The sequence below is a fragment of the Alligator mississippiensis genome, chromosome 9 (genome assembly GCF_030867095.1).
Source record: "Alligator mississippiensis isolate rAllMis1 chromosome 9, rAllMis1, whole genome shotgun sequence".
NCBI classification, from domain to species: domain Eukaryota; kingdom Metazoa; phylum Chordata; order Crocodylia; family Alligatoridae; genus Alligator; species Alligator mississippiensis.
The window spans coordinates 18614782-18626478 of NC_081832.1; positions in this window are offsets into that span (position 1 = coordinate 18614782).

Below are 11697 nucleotides of genomic sequence, written 5' to 3' on the forward strand. Positions count from 1 at the left end.
CCAAGAGGATGAAAATGAACCTCTGGTGAGAGACAGAACAAGCTAAAGGTACTGACACTTATGGCTGAAGACATGGGAGCTCTTTAAGAAGAGGTGCTGAAGTTACTGAGTATATAGAGCCTGAGAAAAACCTACAGACCATTTAACTGGTTACTGAAATTTGCACAATATATTCAAATTAATTATGGTTCTCTCTCTTGCATATGTTTATGTTAGACAATTAGGTTCCAAAAGTCACACCTATACATGCCCATTTGTGCCTGCAAGACCCACGTGGTACTTCCACCAGTAAAAAAATTGAAATTCAGATGTTATGCTAATATTTTGATCCCCAAAGGTGAGTTTTAGCTGAAAGTACATATCAGTGTATCAAGCTGAGGAGCAGAGATTACCAGTGTCAAACCGGTTCAGAGAAAAGAAAAATGACTTCCCCTATCCAAAAAAAAAAAAAAAAAAAAAAAAGAATCCCACATGATCATTCTGGGGTGTAAAAGAGTTCACTGAGATTTTTTTTTTTTTTGATTGTTCCAAAAATACTGAAACAACACAAGAAAGTTTGGTCTTGTGGTTTTAGGAACAAGTTCTACCAGAAGCTTCCTGAGGCCTATTCTTGTTCCTTGTGAGGTCGTTCCATCCCAGTTTTGCAGAGTCAACACTTCAGGCAGCAAAGAAAAACATCTAGGCATTTCAGGGCCAATTCTTTAGTTTATGCAAATTCATACGACTTCAGTAGTGACTTCTGTGGAGCTACAAGGATTTCCGCTTGCAGAGAATCTCACCTTCTTGAGGTTGTGCAGCACTACAAAGAATACCCTAAAACGTACAATAGCTGATGTTACAAGGAACAGTAACGTGGATTGATTCCTGAAGAGAAAGGTAGTGCGGGCTGGAGTGCAGGGCAGTGCATCCCCCCACAACCCGCCATGCTATTATTCCTAGGGCTGTCTCTGTGCAGCTGTGGGACTCCTAGCATTTCCAAACTTGGTCCTCCCCAACTCTGTATGGTTGAACTTAGAAATGGTGAATGTCAAGCTGAATGAACATACGTATGGGGATCAAATGCAACCAAATGAAGGCAGAGGAATTGGTCAGCCTTCTAGTATTGTGGCTTCAAGCAAAGAACCTGATGTTACAGGTATCCTCAGTCTGGCATACACCCTGCTCTACAGGTCCTGTTATTTCCAGGAGAAGTTGTCAATCAGATCTGTGTCAAAAGAAACAAAATGTTGTCATCCAGAAGCCTGCTCTCTGCTGAAGTGTTTGCTATATGGTGCCAACACAAAGAGGCTGGGCATGTCTACTGAATATTTTTTTTGTAAGGGCCTAATAGAAAAAAAATGCTGGGGCCCCAGGGAACACACACAAGAGCACTATTCAGGCCCTGGGATGTGAATATCACAGCTCTCTATTCATCCTTGATCAGTCAGTTATAAAATTCTCGCTTGCTTAAGTCCTGAAAGCAAATAGCAGCTAAGTAAAAAGGCATCAGATAAATCCTTTGCATGTGCTGACATGTCTTGGAACTGTGTATGTGTGGAGAGGGGGAGAGAGTAAAAGGTTAGTGGGGGGATTATTTCAGCATTTTTTCTCCCTTTGGTGGGACATGGGTGTGAGCTGTTGCTGCTCACTTACTGTGTGAGCAGAGAAGACAGAGCCAGGGAGCAGAGAAGACAGAGCATTAAGATTTATAGCTGTTTGTGAAACAGATAAATCAGGGCAAAGGAGGGAAAACCATCCGAGTCCACAGCCCCCTCATGATTTTTTCCTTCTATTCTGGTTCCATGCTTACATGTTCTTCATCATTCTGAAATGAGGGTTGAGTTCAAAGGTTAAAAAAAATCCACTTCATTTTTAAACTAAACCTTTCAAGACTCTTCCAAGTCATATTTAACTCACAATATGTCCTTTTAGTGAAATAGTAAAAAAAAAAAATCAAGGCGGGGGTGGGGGGTCATTTGTTGCCTTCAAAAATATAGACTCCAGCACATGTTTAGCACTGTAGGTATCTAATATCATAATAACACATTCTGTATGCACAGATAGGCGCACACAGGTAGCATTACAGAAGCCCAAATTGTATAATGTAAAAAATTAGGAGAGAGAAACTTTATGATTCATTGACTATACGGTATCATGTGAATTTCAATAACCAGCTAAATGCACACACAGCACGCTACTCTCAGCCAGCCAGTTAATGGCTTCAGAGGCAAAACACTGGCTTTTATTGAAAAGAAAAAAAAAGAAAAATAATACTACTTTTATAAAGTGTCTAGGAAGTTGGATTGGACAGCTCAGGTGGTTTGCAATAGAGTAACTCTCACCATCAGGTCATGGTCTCAAAATCAGACCAAGTCAGCAGTGAACGATCAAAAGTCTTTATGTTCTGATTGCATCTTGGCAGCCGGTATGAAAAGGGTTAGTGGTATCAATCCCTTTCCTGTTTTTACTGTGGACTGAATGAACCTGAAAGCCAAGTATAAAGTTTAAAGTATGTTGGGAGAAAAATTTGCACTGCTGCTGCTGTCCCTTCAGTACCTGTGTTGGATAACAATAGCAAGTGTTTGAGGTACCATTTTTCAAAATGATATTGATGCGTAAAATTTCCTGGATGAGACTTCTTTTCTACAAGAAAGATAGGGTCAGATTCTCCAAAACAATTCACACATTTGTTTCAATTTCAATTTTGGCCAGTTGCTTTGGCTGGTGAAAAGAGAGAGAAACAAATTCTCAAACCATTGAAACATGCTGACTTTTGAAAAGAAAAAAACACTAGTATAGCTAAGGGTGACCAGGGCATTAGCCCCAGTTGCTGAGTTGGGAGGCTGTGTAAAAATAGTTACTGCCATTGTTGTTCTCCCAGGCTCCATGTCCCCACCCCTGGCAGCCCGGCTGCTGCCACTACTCCATGTACAGAACTGCCAAGATACTCCTCTGAACAATACAATTTGATTTTTCCACTCCAAACATATTTTGGTTTCAAAATTTGCTTCAATGTTATTAAGTATTTTTAAATGTTTCCTCTGAGGTTGTTCAATTTTTTACATAACATGCATTTTTTCCTGTCTTTGCCCAAGAACAATTTTTCTCAATTTAATTCCCACAGTTCTATTCATTATTGGCCTCCCCCTTTTCCAGTCGAAGCTAATGGGAACTTTACCCTTTACTTCAACAGCAGAAAAGCTAGGCCAACCCTGAGTGATTTTGGGAACACTATCTTTTGTTGCTAGAGCTGTCAGTTTGGCATCATTCAGCAATATTGAATTCATAGAAAATATTTACAGTTAAACAAATGATCCTGTCCATGTTATAATGATTGGATTTAACAGTTGCAGAAGCTTAATTTAATTCTTGTATTTTAGGGTACAGACAGAAGAGCAGGTCCCTGCTGTAACTCATAATGCTTTGCAGGAAGTGTTCTAAGTTACACCAATCCCCTGGACTGAACAGAAGTTTGCTGTTGGGTCTGGAGGATTGGGGAATCCAGTTGCTGGCTTGTAGCCTGCAGACGGTTTCCCTTAGCAATGGCCCCTCTTTCCTCCCAGTCCTGTCAGGTTTCAGAATGGGAGGGGGAAAGGGAGCAGAGAGCTCATTCTAGGGGTTCCCCAGCTGGTGCTGCAAGGTAAGGTGAGTGGATTAGATCCCCCTCACCTAGGGGGGCTCCAATACGCCTGCACCACCCTCCAGCGCTCACTGAAAAAAGCCCAGGCTGAACTCCTTCCACTCCCTTCCCTTTCCCCCGTTCTGAAAATAGTTCCAGGGCTGAGAGACAGGCAGATACAAGTTACTGAAGATGCTATGTTTTGAAACGTCTTCATTTGAACCCTCATGTAAGGCGAGGACAGATTTTCATGGTATTGGGTCCTTTTAAAGTGCTTTGCAGCCATGCACTTCTGTTTGGTCACAGCTGTAGAGTGCTTTCAGGGGCCAGATCGTGTGAAAATTATTACTTCTGTCTGCACCCTTAGTTTTCAAGAACATTTGGTTTGGGGTTTCTTCTCTTTCTTTCTTTTTTTTTTCCTTTTCCATCTGCTCCCTTTAATAATAGAAGGAGAAAAACATAACATCTAAACCAGATTATATTCAAGTATGAGGAACAATACTACCCACATAAGCTGGGAAATGGAGGTAAGTGTAAAGTTCTGCGCACTGCAATTCTGCTTTTGTAATTCAACACATAAGATGTGGACAATACAGTAAGACTGTGTACTAGTCTTACATCACCATTCTGTGTACATCAAGCACAACAGGGGCCAAGGGGAAAAATAACGATAAAGTTCAGTTTGAAGTTGCAATGTTTTGGTGTTCGGGGTCTCAGGATCTTTGATCAATGCTGGGATTTAAGTGCTAATAGCACCATTTTCATATGTTATGAGAGATACTTTGGCACTTTTTTCAGCCGGTCTCCCACTGGCCTAAATCCAGCACTATCCTTACTGAGCCATCATTTCTGCAAGTCAGTACTCTGTAATACTGTGCTATATGCAAATATATCACATGCCAAGAAAGGCTGAGTTTGGCTCCTGAATGCCTGCAGAGCACCATAAACAGTATCCTTTACTTGTGAAAGTAAGTCCTTTAAAGAACAGTGGATGTTTCTGTTCCTTCTGTATATACAACTTTGAAGCAACACCAGATATGCTTGGTTGGATGTGCCCTGGGTGTACTGATTAATTTTTCTTAAGGCGTAAATGAGTGACATTGATGGGACCTGACTGCACAGTTATGGACACAAGCAAAAACAAAGCAATGCAATACTGGGTTACAGTTAATTTTCAAGCTCTCATTTTTGCATGGTTTATATGTATTTATATTGTATATGTTTTATTTTTCTCTCAAATTTCTGTTTTTATCTACTTCCACGTACTTCTCTACCTCACTTACTTACATGACTGCCCACAACCATTTGCTGTTGGTAACTGTATTAGTTAGAGATAATAGTAGGGACTTACCTTCTTACTAAATGAACAAGATGAACATGAGTCGGCAGTGTGACGAAGCCATCAAAAAAGCCAATGGCACTTTATCGTGCATCAGCAGATGCATGACGAATAGGTCCAAGGAGGTGATACTTCCCCTCTACCGGGCACTGGTCAGACCGCAGTTGGAGTACTGCGTGCAATTCTGGGCGCCGCAATTCAAGAGGGATGTGGATAACCTGGAGAGGGTCCAGAGAAGGGCCACTCGTATGGTTAAGGGCCTGCAGACCAAGCCCTACGAGGAGAGACTAGAGAAACTGGATCTTTTCAGCCTCCGCAAGAGAAGGTTGAGAGGCGACCTTGTGGCCGCCTATAAGTTCATCACGGGGGCACAGAAGGGAATTGGTGAGGATTTATTCACCAAGGCGCCCCCAGGGGTTACAAGAAATAATGGCCACAAGCTAGCAGAGAGCAGATTTAGATTGGACATTAGGAAGAACTTCTTCACAGTTCGAGTGGCCAGGGTCTGGAAAGGGCTCCCAAGGGAGGTGGTGCTCTCCCCTACCCTGGGGGTCTTCAAGAGGAGGTTAGATGAGTATCTAGCTGGGGTCATCTAGACCCAGCACTCTTTCCTGCCTATGCAGGCGGTCGGACTCGATGATCTATTGAGGTCCCTTCCAACCCTAACATCTATGAATCTATGAATCTATAAACTTACATCCAGCTAAGGCCCTATTCCAGAAGCACTTTAGTTCATGTCATGTTCCTGTTATTGCAGAGGCTATTTGCATGTGTGTAACTATGCAATACTGGAATAGCTTTGCATGCAAATTATGCACATAGAGTTCTAAAAACTAGGCTACAGGTTTTGTGAGTGTCTGCTTGTAGGAAACTAAAGATTTATACCCAGACCAAGAATGGGTCCCAGAGTTGTTGAATTCTGTTCTGGGCTTTGCCACTCACTAGATGTCTGCATGAGATTTTGAAAAACATCCACTGTTGGCCTAATGCTGCTCCCTAAGAAAACAGAACTTCTTTTTTCAGTGGGGGCAGGATTTGGGCTATGCAGAGTGCAGCTATAAATCCCACTCACAAATCAGTCTCTGATTACATCTGTGAAACAAGGACAATCATTCTCAGTTCAATACTAAGCTCAGTGATTACGTTCCTGGGACCTTGGAAGTTTTTAAAAGCAGGTTAGACAAACACTTTGCTAGCCTGATTTAAACAGTGACAACCCTGCTGGACTAGCCTGCTTTTTGAGACACCTTCCAACCTAGTTTCTCTATGATTCGTATCTGTAAAGCTCTAAATAAGTGCCATATCTAAAATGCTCTAAGTGCTTAGAATAATGGGCATTGCTATTATCCCAGCTTGTGTTGGCACTTCACTATCTTAAATTCGTCCACATAATATATTCACTGCCCCCTCCTGGAGTATATACATTAACTACTAATACAAGTCTTTCATTAGACACAAATAGATCGTTAACAGAATACAGGAGAAAAGATGTTTCCTAGGATATTAAAATCCATGACTTGCCCAAAGGATACTCACCTAAATGTATCCCAGTTTATGTTTCATCACTAGAAAAGATGGCAAGGACTAGTGTACCTGCTATTCTTATTCTGAACTGTCCAGTCTTTCCACCATTTTTGCATGATAGCACAAGAATGACGAGACACTTGCACACACACATACAGATAAGTTGCCTTGCTTTCCTGCCAGTGCAATTCCAGGAGAGATCCAAGCCCAATCCTTGGTATTTTATTTCAAGTGTCTTTTCTGTAACTCCTTCCTCTGTAGGTTAATGAAGACTTAAGCACTCCATCTTAGCAGCAGTGATGTAAAACGGCTGCTTATTGCCTGTTCCATCTCACTGACTTTTATTGTGATAGTTAAACCAAAATGGTGAACTATTACACTTCATAGCCTGCAAATAAAAGCAGAATGTTAAAAAGTAGAGGCTATAACCTCTGATCCAGTCAAAATTGCTCTAAACGTCTAAGGCTCATAATCTTGAGACAACTTTACTCAGCTCACAAGGTCTAGAGATTGGTGTGGATTATCAGTCAGAAGATAAAAGTCTTTCATTGTAATACTGCAACGTCTTTTCATCCTACCTGTTATCAAAAATCCTCAGCTGGTATAAACCAATGTAGTTCACTGTAACCAACAGGGCTAGCTAGAGAGACAAATGTAATGAAAATCCTTGCAACAGAGGAGGATAATTTGTTTTTTCCTGTCCACACACTCAGAGCAGCCCCCCAGCTGAATGCCAAGCCACCCACATATCCTGTTTTCAGGTAGGCAAAACCTACCTGATCCATAAATATTCCATAGTTTTTTAGTCATTTGTGCATTAGGTTATACATTTTTAGGGTGGAGGAAGTTGTGGAGTCAGAGCATTAGCTGACCAGTGAACAGAATTCAAATAGGAGGTCACAGCTAATATGACTTTGCAGGCCAGCTTTGTATCATCCTGATCCTGGAGGAAGCCACAGATCATACAGCTCCTGACACAACTTTAAGCAATGCTAGGGTGGCTCTAAGTTACATCTGTTTTTTTTGGTTTTTGGGGTTTTTTTTTTTACAACCCCAGGGACCTGTTTTGGCAATCAGGGATCCTCTAAGGATAAAGATGACCCATCTATGCCCTATTTCATCTGGTAATACTGCTGACTCTGACAAGGACAATCCTCAAGTAGTTTGTTATGCTGAATTTACAGACCCTATGGATTTCTGGAGTGGAGGAAAGTCCATAGATTGACCAAGAACATGGCCCATTACCTTTCTCTCTCAGTTCACATCTTAGGGCTGAGGCTGATCTCACTTTTTCCAGATTTATAGAGTGTATTTCCACTGAGCTTGGAAGAGTTACTCTGTTTTACATCTGTCTGAGAACAGATCAGGCCAATTATATGGCATTAAATATAGAGATCCATTTCCAATTGCATACCTAATGCACTTAATTCACCCCCTGCTGGCACAGAGCATGGCTAATTACTTTGTATGCTGTGCAGCAATATGGTAAAAGTGTTTTTAAGCCATGTAAAGCTTTTGCCCATACAGTCATGCTTCTGACTTGTATGCCAGATCTAGATGGGTCACACATTTCAGTCAGTTCACAGTAGTGTAATTGGAGGGGGACAAGTGGGGCTCTTGCTGTTTCAGCAGCAGCCAGGTGCATGAACACTGCATCACTGCTGTAGCAGCAATCGAGGCAGGCAGACTATGTTGTGGCAGCACCAGTGGGAGAGGCAGGTTGCAGCCACCTCTCTGAGTACTGCCCTTGTGAAGTGGGGTGAGAGGGAAGGGTGCAAAATAACTTCTGGTACAGCTGGTCGTTGGCCACACTTCTGCCACCAACAGCATAGCAGCTGGCACTACCCTGTGTGCCAAAGCTGCCCAATGCACAGAGCTGCTCTGTTATGGCTCTGTCCATGCTCATTTGACTGACCTCAGGAACCTGTGTTGTGACTAGTATGCCTTCCACCTGGAACGTGAGGATGTATTTACAAAAATAATTACAGTTTTGCTAAACGGATATACTGCATTTTCAAATGGTCTTAACACTGGCTTAAAATTATGAAATTTCTTCTACAGATAGCAGAAGATGCTGAATGAGGGTCAGGTGAACTGATACGGATGAAATGTCAGGTGAGGTTTTAAAACAATGTTATTTTAATTTTGATGCTGCCTCCACTTCCTGATACTATATGGGACAGAAAGCAGAAACCGTGAATTTACATGAGTAAAGCTGTTTATGAGGTATTTTGGGTCTGGCCAGAATTAGAAATCTCCCAAATCTCCAGGCTATTTTGGTGAAACTTGTATCTGTCCTTGTGAAAAGCCTTCTATCCTCTTAGTTTGCTCATTAGTAAATCCAGAGCTACCACAAAGTAAACAAATGTGTGTGCGAGTAGGAAGAATATGATATGATACACAGCCCATTAGGTTAGACTGAGGTGAGAATCGCTGCAGTGAAACATCACGCACGTATTCCTTGCACTCTGTACCTCCAAAACTGCATTGTGACCAACTTTAAGGCTGCAACAAGATAAAAGACTGAACGAGCAATGCTGAGAGATAACTATCTGAAATAATTCTGTGGTCTGTCACCATAGTAGTTAAGTACCTCATAAACTTTAATGCATTTGTTTTTATCTCACCCATGAGAAAGGGCAGTGCTAAAACCCCTATTTCACAAATAGGGAACTGAGATCCAGACAGAGTGAGACAGGCCCAAGTTCACACAGGAAACCTATTACAGAACAGGGAATTGAACCCATATCTTTCTAGCACTAGGCCACCACTACCATTGTTGTGCCATCCCTCTTTCGGAGGATACCCCTATTGGAAGCTGCTAATCCTGCATGATTTGCTTGCATCCTGTTCCTTTCATAATATCTCTGGTTTCCTATTGTACACTGTACATAGTGTGACCCGACTGTTGTACAACCATGGCTCAAAGCCAAACAAATTCAGTTTCTCCTCTTCAAATCTACTCTCTCTCTCTCTCTCTCTCTCATGGTAATGAGCACTTTAATCTATCAGGGAAATGTAGAGCTTCTTGGCGCCGCTTTTTATTTCTGATCTGTGTTTTTTCTCTCCCTCTCTCCCTCTCTTAGGTTAATTTATCTGATTACATGCAATGCACTGCAGCCGTGTTAAGGTACCAGTCGAGTTTCCACTTGGAGGCTTGGAGGAAAGATTACCATTAAAACGTGACTTCCATTCACTGTGCTGAAATTACTATTGATTGCCAAAGAAAAATATTTGTGCTGTGAAGCTGGGAGCTATGATGTTGAACCGTATTAACATAATGTTAGCATAGCTACGGGTGTTTAGTGGCACGCAATCAGATTTGAAATGAACGTTGATTATAGATTGAGATTAATGTTCACATATTCATAGGAACACAATGAAAAGAGCAATTTCCTTTCTACTACAGATCAATGGTTTCCCCATTCAATTATACAGCTGTAATAATTGCATTATGCGGAAATATTTCTTAATGGCTTATTTCATTCTTCTTGTGCATGTGCGTGTGTGTGTGCCTGTGTAAAATCTTTTGTCAGTGATACCTGCCAAATACTGCAGACCATGTTAGATGCTTTAATCACTGGTACAAATTTGCAAGCTTTGGCAAAGCCAATAATCTCTCATCACTCTCTCCCCTATGCTTTTTATCCAGTAGCAAAACCTGGCATTTCCTTTTGTCTATATGAGACTTACAGGCTGAATCCCCACCATGTAATGTGTGTGACAGATCAGTGGGCATTGCGTGGTTCCCTCCGTGTCCAACCCACAGAGGACATGAGTCTAATGGTGGCCACTTAAGTCACAGCTACTCATGCTTTTAATTCTGGAAGTGCCTTGGTGAGCTCAAGGTGTATGGCTTAGTTGGCAGCCTCCACCCAGAGAAACCAACCTGCTTGCTGAGCCATGGCTTGTATTACCCACAGAACCCTCCAATCTAATCTCAAAATTATACAGGAAATTAAAATGTTTATACTTATTGATAGGAGGAGCAGAATGTGATGCTCTCCATCATACATTATATGCTCAGTATTTTTGCCCATTTTGGGCCGCTAAAGATTGAGGGCTATTGCTGTAGTGTATTGTCCTTATGCTGCATTAGCTGCTCAAACAGAGGTCTTCTACACTGTGACATTTAGCTTTCCTATCTACATTATTTTCTGTGAGTAGGCAGAAGAACAGCAGTCTAGCTGAAGAAATTTAGCTAAGTAAAATACTTTTTAATGATCTTATCACCTTGTCCTTATTAAGTTGATGTGCTCTCAGTTCAGAATGAGGTTCCATAGCAAAGGCATGTGTATTCTTGTAGAAATGGAAAGTGATAACTAAGCCTTCCCCTTTCTTTTTCTTGCCATCAAGTGGAGAAAAGAGCCAGGCTGAATGAGGGAGTAGTTTCTTTTATGGGTGGAGAACTGGAAATCACCTAACTCTCACTTCTCTTCAAGAGGGTATAAGAGGCTTTCAGTTGGGAGAGGCAGTGCTTCCTATTTCCCTTCAGAACAGTACAAGGAGAGTCAGCTTCTTCTCTAACATCTCTACTTGGAATGAAGGGTCAAGGCTGGGGAAAGACAGCTTTTCTTCCTCGGTGGAGACAGAAGACTGGTCCCATTTAATTTTTCTTCAGAGAACCATCCCTCGTCTCCATTTCTCACTGGAGAAGCACCACATGGGGAGCCAAGTGTCTGAGAGAAATAGGAGTTCCACAAGAGCGATTTCTCTCCTGAGGGCCCTTGTGCTCCTTAGGGAAATGCATATCATGTATATGCAGATGAGGGTCTTGTGTGTTAGACAGATAGGCATGAAAAAGATACGAACTTTCCAGGTGCAGGTGTCTCAGAGAAAGAGGCTACTATTGCAATGAAAGAAGTACATGAGGGGCACTAGAAGCTGATAGGACACTATCCCAGGTGCCCCATAGAGTAGAATTTAGTGGTACAACCCTGGCTTTCCTACTGCTGGTCCTCTTTTGTGGACTGGCTTATATCTCTGCAGATATCTTCTGTTTGAGGTTGCCACTGACTGATGTAGGTGGAATTGCATTTTCTCAGGATGCTTCACATTCGAGCACAACAGCCCAAGATTGGTCTCTATAGGGCATGATCTAATCTTTAGCTTTCTATACACCATATAATCAGCACACCATAATGAGGAAAGCTTTAACTGCCATATTTTCCCTCATTTTAGAATCCAGTACAGAAAAACATTCAAGTGTCTGCTTGCTTAAGGCACAGTGTAGGGG